Below are 17728 nucleotides of genomic sequence, written 5' to 3'. Positions count from 1 at the left end.
TGCTTTATAATAAGTAACAACATATGATGGAACAAGACTTTTACCTTATTATTTTCTTCCTTCAGGCATATCTTAATTACTGTTTGTCATTAAATATCCATAAAAATATTAGAATTATCTTGCTAAAACATATGTTGGGGTTTTGATTAGAATAATATTGGTGCCTTATACCAACTTAGGCAAAATGATAACTTTAAAACCATGACTCGTCATATCCTTGAACATATTACATCTTTCACTTTGTGTTTATTTTTTTCAGTACTATTTTATTCTTCTCTCTTAGAGGAATTTCAAAACTTTTGTTAGACTCTACTAGATATTTCGTTGATTTTTATGGGGCTATAAGTTGTGTTTAGTTGTTAGTTGTTTCTTGTTTCACCTATTCATGGCTAGAATGTGGTATTAAAATTTATTGTTCTATCTTTATTTTATTTTATTTTATATTTTATTTTATTTTTTTTAAAGATTTTATTTATTTATTCGACAGCGATAGAGACAGCCAGCGAGAGAGGGAACACAAGCAGGGGGAGTGGGAGAGGAAGAAGCAGGCTCATAGCGGAGGAGCCTGATGTGGGGCTCGATCCCATAATGCCGGGATCACGCCCTGAGCTGAAGGCAGACGCTTAAGGACTCTGCCACCCAGGCGCCCCCTATCTTGATTTTATAATTAAAAACTTTGCACAACTTTCTTGATTTATAATTTAAACTATATGCTAATAATGTATCTATAATTCATAAAAACTTATTTTTAAAAAACGTATTTAATAATTTTCCTCTTCTAATGATTCATCTATAGATTCTTTTGGATTTTCCATGAATTCAGTATTAATGAAAATTATGTTAATAATTTAATATACATTCTTTTCTAATTCTTATATTTTTTGTGTCATTTTCTTCCTAGTTTAATGTTAGGACTTCAAATATGAAGCTAGATAGAAATGGTCATGTGCACATCATTGTCATGTTCCTGGCCCCAAAGGGAGAATTTTTAACATTTCACCATATAGTATGTTTACAGTACTTCATTTGTAGATGTGCTTTGTCAGAGCAATGAAATTCTCCTTTATTCTTAGTTTTGTACTTTCTTTTAATGTGACTGGATCTTGGATATTATTAAGCATTTTATTCTGCCTCTATTGAGACATTGAGATATGCTTCTTCTCCCTTAATTTGTAAATAAGATGAATTATACCAATTTATTTGCTATCATTAAGTGAGTTTTCCTTCTTGAGATACTAATCTTGGATGAGATACATCGTCATTTCACATATTTCTGGATTCAGTTATCCCATATTGTGTTTAGGATCAGTTATGAGTGACTGTAAAAGGGAAACATCAGTTTTTCCTCCTATGAGTCTTTCTCCTGGGAGTCTCCTTTGTTACTCTCATAGAACACTTCACCTCTGACACTTCTGGTTACCAAATGTGTGAGGTTTTTCCCCACATCAAGCAATTCTCCACAGTACAAGCTGGCTGTCCTATAATTTAACTCGATTCCTGAAGCTAGTGTCAGATTCCGCAGGTTAAGGGCTCAGTGCCACAGACTCTTCCTACCAACTTCAGATGCCAACAGCAGGTAATAGGTCCCTGAGTTATCCACAACCTCTGTCCAATTTGGTAGCGTACGGGAGGTTCCCGTGATCCCCTTCTCAGTTTGATCAATTTGCTAGACCAGCTCACAGAACTCAGGGAAACACTTATGTTCACCAGTTTATTAAAGATATGACAAGGGATATAGATGAATATTCAGAAGAGTAGGGTGAGGTCTGAGCACAGGAGCTTCTGTCCCTGTGGAGTTGGGGCAAATCGTCCACCCCATGTGGATATGTTCACTAGCCTGGAAGGTTCCAAGCCCCATACTATTAGGATTTTATGGAGGCTTCCTTACTTAGGCATGATCAATTATTAACTCCATTCCCAGCCCTCTCTGGAGGATGGAGAGTGGGGCTGAAAATTCCAAGCTTCTAATCATGGCTTGGTCTTTCTGGGACCAGCCCCCATCCAGGAGGCTTCCAGGAGCCCATCCAGAGCCTCATTAGAAGAAAAGGTGCTCCTCGTGCTCTTATCACTTAGGAATTTACAGGGGTTTTAGGAATCCTGTGTCAGTGTTGGTTCACAATCTTGGGAGTTCCCTGGATAAAATCTGAAAATTGGCCCTATACAAGGAAAGACAGGCCACTCCAGATTGATGGTGGGAGGCTTCATAAGCAAGGGGACATAACATAGGCAGCTTGTCTTGGGCAGTTGCAAGATGAGTAGATGTCTGTACCAGCCCACAAGAATCTTTAAAGTTTGTGTAGAGGACTTAATGTGGTTCAGTCATGGGTACTGTCCAAGTGGCCTCAACAACACCTGACTCTCTCAAAACCATATCCTTAAAACAGCTCTCAGTATGGGGATGGTAGATAGAGCACACATTCCTAGGAAAGGGGAGGAGATGAGGAGCCTCCAATTGCCAGGATCCAGCTCACAGATCAACAAATGGTCACATCCTCTCAATGGTCCCCGCTGATAGTCAGGGATGGGGTCAAAGGCCAAATATTAGAACAACAGATGCTCCTAGTACTTTTAACACTTAGTAAATTGCAAGGATTTCAGGAGCTCTGTGGCAGGAACTGGGGGCAGAGACCAATACATATTTCTTATTATCTCACAGTGACTTTGTCCTTTTATTTCTTTATAGTATCCTTGTTGGGTTTTAGTGTTAATGTTAATGCTAGTCTCACACATTTTCCACTTTTTGAGTAGTTTATATATAATTAAAGCTATTTCTTCCTTGAATGCTTGGGAGAATCTCTTAATGAAACCAAGTAGGTTAATTTTTGAGAGTTAGTTTTTGAGAAGTATTTGAGCATGAATTTACATTTTTAAAAGGATATAAAGTATGTAGGTTATCTACTTCTTTGGTCAGCTTCGACAAATAATATTTGTTTATAACTGTTTGTAACATCTTCTTTTTTTTAGACTGCAGCATCTCTTGTGATGTCATTTATTTTTATTTATTTTTATTTATTTTTAAGATTTTCTTTCTTTATTTGTCAGAGAGAGAGAAAAAGAGAGAGAGAGGCAGGCAGAGGGAGAAGCAGGCTTCCCATTGAGCAAGGAGCCTGATGCAGGACTTGATCCCAGGACCCGGGGATCATGACCTGAGCTGAAGGCAGATGCTTAATCGACTGAGTCACCCAGGCGCCCCTCACTTTTTTTTCTGATGATAATTATATGTGTTTTTTCTCCTCTCTCCCATCTTGGCAGATCTCATCAGAGGTTTGGTAGTCTTACCAGCCTTTTAAAAAATTATTAAATGCTTGCCTTATTTTTGTTTATTTTCAGTTTTTTAAATATTATCATTTCCCTCCTTCTAATTTTCAGTCTTACTTTGATATTTTCTTTTTACCTTCATGAGATGGGTTCTTACTTTGTTAAATTTTATCTTTTTCTTTAGAATGTATATATATGTGATTATAATGTTCTCTCTACTTAACTGTTGTATGTCACAAATCTTAAAATGCAGTATTTCTATTAAGTTCAAAATAATTCTGATATGTATTATGATATCCATTCTGATAAATAAGATGTTCTTATTTCAATCTCTCTGCTATTTAGAAATAGTTTTTAATCTACAAACACATGGTAATGTTTTTTTAAATTGATTTTTAGCCTAGTTACATGGTGTCCAGACAATATACCATATATAAATCCAATCTTTAAAAAATTTATTGAGACTTAAATTATGAACCAACGACATATGGTCAATTTTCATAAACATTTTGGGTGTGCTTGAAAAGAAATTGTGTTCTGAGGTTTTGGAATACAATGTTCTATATAATTCTTTTAGGTCAATTTGTTTCTATTGCAAGCCTTTTATACTCCTTGTATCTGCTTTGAAGGCTCTTTTCCCATACGTTTGCATGGCCAACTACTTCATTCCACTCAGATCTATGCTTACAGATCAAATCCTTAGAGAGATCTTGTCTCCCTACCCTTTGTTATTATCCTTAAAGCACTCATATCTGTGTCACATTATATGTCTGTTTGCTTATTATCAATCTCCCTAACTGTAATATAAACACCTTGAGGCAAGGACATCTCCCCTCTTGGTTACCGTGCTATCCCCAACACTTACAAAGCATCACACTCTAAATGCTCAGTAATATGTTTTGAATGATTAAGCAAATGAATTAAAAATAATACCCAACAAAGAACTCAGTGTCTCTCTCTCTCTCTCTCTATATATATATTTATATATAACTCTATCTCTCTCTCTATATATATACCTATATATATGTATGTGTGTATATAGGCTCTCCCTCACTGTTTCCTTCAATATATTGGGCGGTTCCCACACAGGCAACAGGTAGGTATAAAGCGCAGGTAAGTTTGGGGCAGGAAATGGAGAATAAGAAGATCCCTGTCATAGAACCTGCCGAAAGCAGGTACTCAGGAAATATTTGCTGTATGAATGAAATAAAATTGAGAAGAAAGAAGAATGAAAAAAGAGAGGAAAAGGAAGGAGGAGAGAGCAAATTGTAAATTGAATAAAGGAAGAAACTGACAGACAATGTATTACTCTACTCTTGATCTTCCTTTGTTGTGGAAGCACCTGGCTTCTTTTGCCCATTTACCTGCTACCTCCTAACAGAGAAGGAATTACTAATATGATTAGTCATTAAGGAAAGAAGCCGAGTGCCTGCAAAGCTCAGTCCCTTCCTTCTTCCTTGCATTTTGGCATTGGTCTCCCTGCAGACAATGTACATTCTACCCTGCTTCTCCATGCATTAAATTTCACAGGGGCAAGCTCTACCTGTGTGGGAGATTTGCAATGGTCCAATGCTACATGGGTAATAAATCTACTTAATTCTGAGAATTAATTTTATGAAGCCACTACTGCTATGCACCCAGGTTAGATTCTCCAAACAGTTCTACCTGTAATAATCAAATGTTTTTAAATCTGTGTCTTTTTTTGTTTCTTTGGTATTGCTCAATTGCTTCTAAACTCAGGCAAAGAACAGTTTTAATAAGTATTTGGTCTGTCTATATATTTTCACTGATATGCATTATCGGTACTAAGGTATATTTTTTAAGCAAATGACTAAATTTTACAATGACTTTCACAATGACTAGAACTATGGATTTCTAGAAAAACAAAACCAGACTGAGAAAGCTGAGGCGGGAAAGGAAAAAGAGGTTCCTGTTTTAGAAATTTAGTCAATATGGGGTGCCTGGCTGGCTCAGTCTGACTCTTGATTTTGGCTCAGGTCATGATCTCTGGGTCTTGAGATCAAGGCTCACATTGGGCTCTGATGCTCAACATAGAGTCTGCTTGAGGTTCTCTTCCTCACCTTCTCCCTCTGTTCCTTCCACCTGCTCTCTCGCAAATAAAAAAAATCTTAAAAAAAAAAGAAATTCAACAAATTTGCATTGTAAGCTTTTCCCCATTCCATAGTCAACCATGTCAAATGTCCTCAAGCTGTCTACACAGGCAAAATGAAATGTAGAGATGTAGCAATTACTCATCTGGCAAGTTTAGGCATAAAGGGAAAGAGTCAACCTACTAAGAACATAATAGGGATTTAATGGAACAAATTACTCTTTGCGTTCTAAGTTATCCTTAGAAATAGTCTATATTCCTAAGTGCCATATCCTTTTTAAAAGAAGTTTATTTTTTTAAGGATTTTTATTTATTTATTTGAGAGAGAGAGAGAGAGCATGAGCAGGGAGAGCGGCAGGCAGAGGGAGAAAATGTGGCACTCAATCCCAGGACCCTGGGATCACAACCTGAGCCGAAGGCAGACACTTAACCGACTGAGCCACCCAGGGGCCCTCTTTTCCCAACCCACCCCCCCCAAATGTTGTATCCTTCATAGAGACTTCTGACCATGGATTGGAAAGGACTCTAGTGAACTCAGAGCCATTCAAGACATGCTCAACACAACTAGGAATGAAAGGCCCTGAAAGTAAAACAAGGAAGGACAGCATCAGGTGGCGGCCCAGGGTAATGTAATGCTAATAAGGAGGTTTGGTAGGAGGCCTACTTCATTGCAGACTTTTTGAATCAGAACTTTGAGTGACAGCCACACCACCAGGGACAATCAAAAGCGTGGAAGTAGCTGAATACCAATTTTTGAGGAAACAGAGAGAGAGCCTTACTAAGTTTTATCTCAGACCCCCTGCGGCCTCTTAAGCACTGTAGAGACTCTTCAAGAAGGTAGCTAGCTCCATGTCAAATGCGTCAGTATACCATCAATCCTGCGATAACAGGTGCCTACTAACTCTCACTCAGGTGCTATATTTCTCTTTTCACGTATATGCCCATATGAAATGTTGCATGAGTTGGCATTTTGTTTAATAGGACAAAATATAAATCAGTTCTGCCATGAATAGTGATACCCAGTGAGAGCCTACTTCAGAAGTTGTGGGGGAAATACGTAAAGAGGTTAAGGACACAAGATATCTAACTGTGGCGTTGAAAGCGAGACCTAACTTCCTTTAGTCATAAATTCCCACAAAGATACCAGTTCTTATCTCTTTCTAACTTATATAAGTGCCAAAGATTACTGGCTGCCATCCAAGGGAAAGGCGACCCTGTTTCTTTCAAGAGCATACATATCTGTATTGTGTATCTCCAACCATAGCTTTGAAAATAAATGCTTGATTTTTACTACTTATGGGCAGGCAATATCTGTGGTTTGATTGACAAAATAGGCTCCTGGAGCAAATTGGTCAATTGGCCCTTAGGGGAACCAGCCATTTGCTGGTTTGTTCTCACATTCCTCTCCAGTTCTTCCACTGTTGCATTACACTTCCCAAACTTCCTTTTCTCTCTGATTTGCAGGTGAGCTGAATTAAAGGGAGGCATCAGAAGACAAGGTAGGAGGAGGGAAGAAGCCAGGTTTTTCTTTTGTCTCTGCCTTGAGCAATGTCCTCTGTAACTCTAGCTCTCACCAGACAGGCTGGCTCTTTGTGGTTCCTATTCCAACATGGCAGCCCCCACCTTGTTTCTAGCTTCTGCCAGTTGGCCCTGGTTCTGGTTCCTGTACTTTAGTAAACACTATGTCCTCTTGTTATCCTTCCAAAAGCTTCCAGATGCTGCTAATCTCTGACTTGGCTTCCTCTTTTTAGCTTCCGAGCTCTTCTAACACATGTGTAACTAATTCCCTGTATTAAATTCCCTCTGCTTGACATAGCTAAAGTGGTTCCTGTTTTGTTTTGTTTTATTTTTCTCTCTCTGGACCCCGAATGAAACATTTAGCGATCAGAGGAAAAAGGACAAAGTGAGGTTGGGTAACATAATGGAAAAATAATCTAGGTGAACAGAAGAAACAAAATTGAAAAGTTATTTTCTAGTGTAGAAGGAGGAAAAGTGTAACGAGCTCAGCTGGTCAATTAAAATTTAACTCCTCTAGTGGCTTCATCCCAAATCTGCCTCTTGGGAACTCTGCAACCTTAAGGCAAATTATTTAGTTTATCTCTGCTTTGGTTTCCTCATTAGTAAAATGGTGTTAAAAATTGTACTGTTGCCATAGGTTTATTGTGAATATTAAGGAAATTGCCAGCAATGCTAGTTCATAGCAAGTCATTAATAAATGGTAGTTAGAATAGGACCTTTTACCTTTTTAGTGCCCTGGTGACACTTAGGAGCTCCTTGGTTATTTTTGGTTTATTTAAGCTACAAGTAGATATTAAAATTATCTTAAGTAGAATAATACATGAATAGATGTATTGCATGGAGCACTGGGTGTTATATGCAAACAGTGAATCATGGAACACTACATAAAAAACTAAGGATGTACTGTATGGTGACTAACATAACATAATAAAAAAAAAAGAAAAAAAATTACACCAAAGAATAAACAAATGTATGCCTGAAATTGACATATTAAAGAAAGAGTAAATACATGCATTCATATCTTCAGAGACAATCTTAGGAGTACAACTGATTATCCTTAGAATGAAGACTGGAGAGGAGATGATCTGTGCCCCATTTACTCACACCTTCCTTGGTTATTTTATTTTTCACTCCACTTTTCTCTTATTCTTCCATTTAGTCAAAAACACACTTTCTTTTTCTTTTTCTTTTTTTTTTAGAGAGGAAGGAGGGAGATAGGAATAGAGGGAGAGAGAGAACCTTAAGCAGGCTCCATGCCCAGTGCAGCCTGACACAGTCCATCTCACAACCCTGAGATCATGACTTGGGCCATAATCAAGAGTCAGATGCTTAACCGACTTTGCCACCCAGACAACCCCCCACACCTTTTTTTTAGAGAGGGAGAGAGGGCAGGGCAAAAACACACTTTCTCACCTCTAACCCAATATTTTACTAGAACTTTAGAAACCCAAAGTCGCAAGGACATAGGACAGAGGCCAAGGTGAGAAGAATGTATTGTGAAGGACTGTAACCAGAAAGGTTCTTGGTCAGTCTTTTCTTCTGGGATCATCTGTTCTCTGCTTTCCATAATGTTGCTTTTTCTCCTATGCTTGACTTATCATTCTTTACTCTTCTTGGCTCCTTTATTTCAAAAGACCTGAAAATTCTAGAGTACTTAACACTTCCATGGCAGGTGCTAAAGGTCCGGGAAGTTGTCATGGTCATCACGACCTTACTTGAAAAGTCAACAAAGAATTTTTTCCCCATTTTTAACTTTAAAATTGGATTCTCAAATCATTTTCCCTGCTCATTATCCAACTGTTTCATATGTTCACATACACGACCCTTCAAAACTTGGCCCCTGCTACTGTCTTCAGATGTCCTTGTTACCAGTTTCCCCTATATTCCGTTTCACAATTATGTCCCAGCAGTATGGAACCACCTGTGGAGGCCACCAAATCACTCTCCCGTGTGTTTTCTTAAGTTGTTCTCATCTTCTGGAACACTATCTATTGGAGTATTTCCTTGGATATTTTCATCTCAGTCCTTTTGAGGACTTCCCTGACAACTTTTCACCCCAAAAGGAGAAGTTAGGTGCTCTTCCTTTCTAGTCTCTTAGCATCTTATGGTGACCTCAATCACAACTGTTAGCACATTGCTCTTAAAGTCATAATCTATGACCCCTTACATATGTTAAGCTTCTTTAGAAACAAGGGCCAGCGTTCTTTCATTCTCTTCCTTCTCTGACCGACACACAATAGGCACATAATAAATACTTTTGGCTGAAAAGTAGGTCAAAATATGCATTCAAAACATTTTAGCCCTGGAGTTTCAATCTACAATTTCCCCCCTGTAATGTAAATAATTTAAGTACTTATTTTTGTTGTCTCTTCCTTAAATTACCTAGATAATTGTATCAGGAAAGGATAATTGCAGCATCTCGTGCCTGCCTTTTTAATATTATGTAAGTTACTTCCTTCCCTTAAAGACAATATAATACCTACACTTTATCTAATTCTATCCCTGGGATAAAATAGTCAGGTTTTGATTCTTTGCCTTATGATAACGAGTATTAAAATCTGGGAGGGAAAGGAAATGACTCACCTCTTTCGGCAGGTGGGGCTCATTGGCGCTTTTTAGCAAGGCTTCATTCAGAACTCTTGTTTTTTTCTGTTTTTGTTTTTTGGTGAGAGAGAGTGCAGGCGGGCACAGAAGTGGAGGGGGGCAGAGGAAGAGAGAGAGCGCGCGCATGCGCACGCACGCAAAAGAGAGAATCTTAAGCAGGCTCCACGCTCGATCTCCTGACCCTGGGATCATGACCGGAGAGGAAATCAAGGTGGGAGGCGTAACCAACTGTACCACCCAGGAGCCCCTAACTTTGGATTTTAACAATTTCTATGGACTATAGTTAAGTCATGAGCACTCAGTGACTACTGGTGGATCCGGCTTGACTGAACAAACTGCAACAGAGACCCCCGAACAGCCCTCATGAACACGAACGTATACATGGCAGAAACTGGGAGATTTGTTGAAGCCACCTGAATAGGGGAAATTTGAATCAATCTACGCAAAATCTCTGTGGTTCAAAAAGCTCTTTTTGTCGTATGTAATTTGAAAAGTGCCACCAAGCATACTATTTTTTCAGAAATTCCTTCCATTTCTTAACTGTGTAGAGGAATAGGGTACTCTGCATGTACCTTTAAAGTAAAATGTTTCTTTCCTTGCAGATTTTCCTAGGGAAACAATACCCGGCCTTTTCAGCTATATAATATTTATCAGATCAAATGACTTCAAATTACCTGACTGCTCTTCACCATTAGATTTTGGTCCTTCGGCCAGTAGGTAATCATTTCCAATCATTACCTACTTGCTTGTAATCGCCTATCTCCAACACACCCCTTTATCATCGTTCCGCTTCCCCACACAGCCTGACAGCAGAATTCAAGTGCTGAGCAGCTGTAAGATTTCCCCGGCTTGTTAGCAGTTCGTCATCCTTTCAGGATTTTTTTTTCTCCCTCAAAACACCTTCAGATGTTTAAGTTACTCATTCGTATCCTCGGAGGGGAAAATGCAAACTGGGTAAGCTGTGTATTTTCTTGATGGCTCATCAGTATGGCTAAGACGCTTTGAACTCTCCAGGAAAGCATAACCCAATCTCTGGCCAGCAATTTATGCAGGTGCCTAAGATAATGAGGCAAGAGAGGGCAGGGCATCAGAGGGCATCAGTAGGAGAAAAAGCATCAAAGAAGATTCTCTAAATGATAACTATTGTGCATTGAGCAACCAGGTAGTTTATGAACTTCATAAAACCCCCCAAGGTGTGTGGTATTAACCTCCTTTTTTGATAAACAAGGATGCTGCTTTTTAGACAGGTTAGTAACCTGCTCACAGTTGACGGGACTAAGGAGCGAAAAAACTGGGATTCAAACCCAGGTCTGTTTGGCTCCAAGACATGTGCTTTCTCCACTTTATCTTGTATCTTTCGAGTACAGTTTTTTTCATTCTTCTTCTGCTTGCCATTTTGCTCCCCACTCTCAGTCGTGCAGGTGGCTTCATTCAAATGACTCACTACGGCATCAAAATCGTGGGCAGTCACCTCATCCCCCACGTACCAATCTTTCCTGTTAGACACCTCTTGCCTTAAAACGGTGCAACGCACCTGGTCAAGTGTCAGCAAACCCTCGAACCTCAACTGACACCATCTGTTTCTTTCCGCATTTTCTGTTGTTGCTGACCTCCCAGCCTCCTACACACCTGCTGACTGCCCCCCCCCCCCGCCCCGTCCCACCCCGCTTATGCTGCCGGGTCTTCAGGAATGCTGCATATGTCTAGCTCCAACTGTGATGGGACACCACAGCCAGTTACGTCTCATACCCTGCTTCTTACGGCTCCTTAAAAATAGCTCACCTCTTCTTTGTCTTAAACTTCAGCAAAGTGAATTCCCAGCTTGAGGAGCTGTTTTATCCAGCAATGTTTTCTTCAACAGTGTAATACTGTGTATCGTACCCTTTTGTCTGGAAGTGACTTCTGTTTCATCTGAATGCCTCTACCTTGCTGTTTTCATTTCTGTTCTCCCAAATGACATTGTCCAAGTTGGAGTTCAGTAAAATAACGTTCAACACCCAGCATAAGTTCATAAATGATTGAAAAGAAAAGCATAACCAGGAGCAACTGGTTTCTTTACAATGAAGAGAGTTCTTTGAATCAAGATATATGCATGCGCTTAGGGAGGACCTTCTCAAGACACCGCAATTCCCATTTTTAGTGTTGGGGCTCCAAAGTTTCAGCCAAATACACTGATTCTAGCATTTCAGTTGCTTCGTGCTGTTTCCCACTTTTGCTGTTGTGCATGTCATGGGCAGTTCTCAAAGGCCAGTTAAACCTTCTTCTTGGTCTGAGTTCCTCAGTTTTACTCTTCAATTTTGAATTTTCACAATATATTATTTTTTTTCACACTCCAGCAGTGGGCATTTTTACTAGTTTTGCCCATTGTGGAGTGAGAGTGATTTCTCATCTTTTCTTAGATGGCTATGTAAAGCGACTAGAAAGATAAATGTCCCCACTGAAAGGCAGTGTGATTGAACCATCTAGATCCAGACTAGAAGGGGAGATGATGAACAGGCTTCTGCCAGGGACTGGACAGCTGGATGCATTTCACAGCTCACAATGCAACCCCACTCATGAGAACAAATGAAGAGTCACAGGTCTGCAGGAAAGCAGCAGGACGGCTGCAGACAGCTGAATGTAATTACCCACCTCACCCAGAAAGTGGAAGTGAAAATTAACAGCTGTTGAATCACGGGGCCAGAGGGTCCTTCCAGTCACGCATGTGCCAGGCGTATACGATTTCACCCAACGGAGCACAGCACGGTCCTGCTGAGAATTACAGTCAAAATGGGGGTCCTGCTAGACAGAATGGATCTCAGGTCCTGGGCAACACAGTCCAAATCACTCTGCCCGACATGAAAGACTGTTCTAATCTTCACTTGTGCTGCTTACCCTCAGCGCCCACTGTCCTCCAGGTTACTTCATTTTCTTATCCTTTTTCTGGGAAAGACTTCCTGTTTCTAATCCTTCCTAACTTCAAGCCTTCCTCTCTAAGTATTTCCTGGCTACTCCGTATAGCGTTAGCTTCAGAAGCACAGAACCTCTACTCACAGCTGTGTGTTGTAAGACACGGTCATGGAAAACGTGGATCATTACACCCGGCTTTTAGGAGTAGTTTAAGTATGAAATAAGACAACATTTGTGTAACGCTTAGTACCATCCTTGTGAGAGAGTATACGAATTTTCTATTAGTCCTCTTCTCTCAGCTCCAAAAATATAGATCCTTGTAGGTTGCCCATTAAACATTTGATGATAATTAAAGTGGATATGTGAGTCTACTTTCTGAGCACAAAATGTCCACATTTCTTCAAAATGCCCAGAGATGGATCCTTTCAAACTACCTTTGAATGAAATGAAGGGAAGAATGTGTGATAAAGTATATTGATATGCTGTAGTGCCATCAGGTATACCAGGGAGACCTGTTATCTTGCTGGGCAAAGGGAGATATTTGCAACATATTCTTACAAGGCTTAAAGACCATTAGTCTCAAGCTTTATCTGGAACACTGTCAAGTAGGAGACGGAAACCTGAAATTGAGTTTCATGGAATTCATGAAGCTTTTACGGTCTGCTTGAAATTCCACATAGATATCTGATGGACTATTTTTGTTGTTGTTGTTGTATGGCCAGAAGTCTTTTTTTCTTCCCCAAAAAGTCCTTTTTCAAAAGAGAAACGAGCATGCAGATGAACTTTCTACTTCTGAATTTTTGCAATGTTGGTGATGGACTGTGAATGGACACCAAATACTATCTAAGCAGTGGGGACCAAAGTCAAGCATCAATGACCTCATCATTCCCTTAATTTTTATAATTGTGTCCTCAATTCCATCCATGATTTTTTCTCTCTGAGACTTTAATTTTTTTCTAGAAAATAATTTCTGGAGTGTGGTAAGTTTTAGTCTATTGGTCGTTTTTACACTGTACATGGAAGGGCATCTTCTCTAAATGGGGGTGAGAATTACACAGACATGGATCTACCCCAGTGCATTAGAAAGGAAATCACAGCTCTTCAATACATACAAGGGTTAAATCGAGATTTTTTTTAGCCTTCTTAATCGAAGTATACTAAACTGAATGGTGGCTCCCAGAAAGTTATGTCCACGCCCTAATCCCCAGAATGTTGCTTTCTTTGGAAAAAGGGTTTTGCACACGTAATTCAGGGTCTCAAGAAGATCTCCTGTGTTATCAGGTGGACCCTAAATTCAATGACAAAAATCCCTCTAAGAGACACACAGAGAAGAGGAGGCGGCAGTGTGACCATGGTGGCGGGGGATGGAGCGTGACAGCCACATATCCAGACCCAGGAGAGCCATCTGAAGCTGGAAAAGGCAAAGAAGGATTCTCTCCGAGAGTCTCTGCTGACACTTTCAGACTTGTGGCCTTCCAAACTGTGAGGAATAAATTCCTGCTGTTTCAGACACCGGGTTTGTGATGATTTGTTACCGTGGCCGTGGAAGACTAACACCCAGGGCTAATGCTCATTCCGATACTCTCCAGTATGGGGTCCCTTTTCACTGTCTTCAATTACAAAGACTTTGAAGTCTGCTTTATTTAGATTTATTGTCTGCATTTTTTTTATCGGCCGAATAACAGAGAGGAATGACAAACATTTCCTTCTTGTATGTACTGCAGTTGTCCAGATGTTTTGCCATGGTTGAGGAGAAGGTATTCTGGGTGTCCCTTCATCTCTGCAGATGACACTCCAAGATCCTGCCAGCAGGTCATATGCTTTCTGTTGTCTTAGCCTACCTGGGCTCCCCTGGTCTGCTGTGTTTTGTCTGGTTGTGAATCAGAGTGAAGTTGGAACAGGAAAGAACAGGGTCCAGCTGTCTCGTTCTTCCATCCGGCTTCACAACACTTCATCATCCTCATCAGTACACTTGTGTGAATTAATCCATATCTGTTGTCTGGGAAAGAACAGTTTTGATAAAAAGTAATACATTTCAATTTTAAGCCTTCCCAATGAGTAGTTTCTACAAACACATCATTTGTTTCAGAAACGGAAATATGGAAGATTACTGATGATGCCTTCTAAACGGTAGGATGCTGATGTTCCACCCATTTAAGAAGCGTTCTTGTTCCAGTAGAATTGAACCAATCAATAGAAATGTCAATATACACGCTTTGCAGAAGCAGATACGGAACATACTGAGGAATTCTGGGGTTTAGATGACTTTAATAAATGCCACATGGTTAAAGTGAATGATAAATGGGTGGGTGAGGTGAGGGTAAAGAGAAAAGCAATTTTCACTGACCTGTAAACTTTGAGGGAGCATTAGTTAACGCCAGGCTTTCCTGTGGCTTTAAACCAGAGGTCTGTGACAAATTGATTCCATGAGCCCCATCAGTCCACCCACATGTTTTGCATGGCCTGAATTCACTCCTTTAAACTTGGATTCAGTTGCTTCTGAAACTGAAGCTTGCTTCTCCCTCTCCCTCTGCCTCCCCCCCACCAACTCTTGCTCACTCTCTCTCGTGTGCTCTCAAAATCTTTTTTTTTTTTTAGATTATTTATTAATTTGACAGAGAGAGACAGCCAGCGAGAGAGGGAACACAAGCAGGGGGAGCGGGAGAGGAAGAAGCAGGCTCATAGCGGAGGAGCCTGATGTGGGGCTCGATCCCATAACGCCGGGATCACGCCCTGAGCAGAAGGCAGACGCTTAACAACTGAGCCACCCAGGCGCCCCTCTCAAATAAAATCTTAAAAAGAATTTAAGACTCATAACATCACACATTAAAATCCAAATTTATGGCTTCTTTTGAAAAATTGAAAAGCTTGGGAATACTGGGTCCATATTGTCACCTGGCAACAGTCAGCTCACAATCTACTGAGACCTCTGAGATGCAATATCGATGTCACTGCAGTTTTTGTGAATCCCTCCAACCGGCCCTGGGTACTTCTTTACATTGTCCCCTGGAAGAGCTGGTGCTTAAAAATCGGTTCACAACCTGTCACTCTGATTCCTGGTTTAGTGACTCATTCCGTTAATGTCATTTTCAAATTTTATATGTGAAATTATCTAAATAAAGTCTTCCCTGGTCCACAATAAACTGATAAAACTCTGTTCATGAACATGATTGAAAGCAATGCTTCACCATTTGTAAACATCATGGAATGTAGTACCCCAGGTTTTTGTTCTATTTTCTTTAATGTCATTTCCCAAGTTGCAGAGTGTTTGATGTTTTTGATCAAAAGAATGTATTTTAATTTTGCACTTAAAAGAAGCATTCCCATTTCCCACCCTGAATTCATTTGGTTCTTTATTAAAACAATAGTGCTAAAGTACTACAAGAGTGTGAAATATTCCTTTTAAAGTTGATTTTTTTATCATGTGAGACTGGCATACCAACACCAATAACCAATAATTTGCATTTCTATGTGTTTAAATACATCTATTTGGCTTCTCAGTTCCTAAGATATTGATTTCCCTTTTCAATAATATTTTTCAAACACTTTAATAACTTCGAGTATTGAAAAATTGCTGCAAATTAGAGAAACATTATTTTCCTGATAAATCATTTCTCCCCAAAAGCTTGGCATTGCATGGTGGGTGCCATCTTGGAGAGCTGACTACTACATTCTAAAGTTGTTGTGATAGCGGTAGTGCTGGTTGTTATGTTCTCAGATTAATCAGACAGATTCTCTTCTTCCTCAATGTCCATTACTCCTGTTTGAAGCTATAACATGATGACATCACAGTTATGAACCACAGAACTGATTATGATTCCAACATGCAAGAACCAAGAAATCAAGAGGGTAGAATAGAGGCATTAAACTGATTTGAGGATCTGATTATTTATAAATGTTCCTTGAATTTATTTCTGAACATGCCATGCATGTCCTTTTTATTGCTTTGTGATAACCCCATCTAGATCATAAACTTTTAATGGAAAAGACAATGTTGTCATATCTTTAGGTATACAACAGGAGTTTCATGCTTGTTGAACAGTAATTAAATATAAATGGATAGCTAAAAATATTTATCATATAAATATTTGAGTAGATAAAAAGGTAAACAAATACTTAATTCTTTGATAATTTCCCATTGATCTCAGAACGAAAAGTGACTCTGGCCTTCATGTGAGTGTGGCCTGTCACATCTGGCTGCAGCCTACCTGTCCAACCTCATATCATTTTACCCTTCACTTACTGGCCTCTGGCTCCACTCACGACCTTCAGCACCCCAAGCCTCTTTCCACTTTGCAGTCCTTTGCACGTATTTCTGGAGTTATTCCCCCAGCACATGAATGGCTCCTTCTCATTCTCCCGATCTCAGCTTGTCTATGGCTCCCTTAGAGAGTTCTTCCTTGATCACCTCACTAAAATGGGCTTCTGCAGTTGCCCTTTTTCTTCTTCTTGGTTCTGATACAGTCTGTAGTCTTATTGCTCATTTATCTATTTTCTAGTTTATTGTCAGTCTTTTCTACATGAGGCCACAAATGCCATGAAGATAGAGACCAAGTCTGTCTATTCACTTCTGTATTTGCAGACCGCCACAGTCACTGAATTAAAGAAAAAAAGAAATGCATGAATGAATAACAATATCAGAAAACAGACCGTACACAAGATTGCCTTTCAGTGCCAGATTTCATTGTATTCTTGGGGGGTGTGTGTGTTTTAACCTTAAGAATAGGAGTAATTGTATTTTTAAATTTTCCTATAAAGCATGAGATTGGGTGATTGGGTAAATGGTTTGTTGCTATTGTGGGTTTAGATATGCTGTCAGGCTTTTAATCTGAATATTTCTCAGTTCCTAGTATCAGAAATTCATAAGCAATATCACAATCAGGAGGGCTATGGAACACAGAGACAATCCCAGATACTGAAGCTCATCCAGGACTGTCTCTTAATGGCATCCATTTAGAAAGAGTAAGGAAAGCTCACTTGAAATTGAAATATGGGAAAACATGTGGGACCATTAGCAGGATGGCACAGTGGGGACTGGGTGGTAGTTCTAGGTCCGAGACTAATTATGAACTCTGGGCAAGTCACTTAGCCTCTCTGAGTGTTGTTTTCATTTGTAGGAGTGAAGATGAGGGGTTAGGTCAATGACTTGGAAGCTGTGCTCTGTTGAAGTTTGTAAGCTCTGGTGTGATGCATGGGAAGGGAGTTCTCAACCCCTGCTCTAAACAGAGAAACTGCTTTGATTGAATTTTTATATTGAAGCACTGAATACATTTGAATTTTCAAACAGGTTTTACTGCTTCAGAACATTTGAACACCACTAGGGTGGACTGTTTCCACTATCTAATGGTA

This window comes from Ursus americanus, chromosome 24 (assembly GCF_024610735.1).
Source record: "Ursus americanus isolate L20-20 chromosome 24, mUrsAme1.1.p, whole genome shotgun sequence".
NCBI lineage: Eukaryota > Metazoa > Chordata > Mammalia > Carnivora > Ursidae > Ursus > Ursus americanus.
This window is presented reverse-complemented; position numbering follows the sequence as displayed.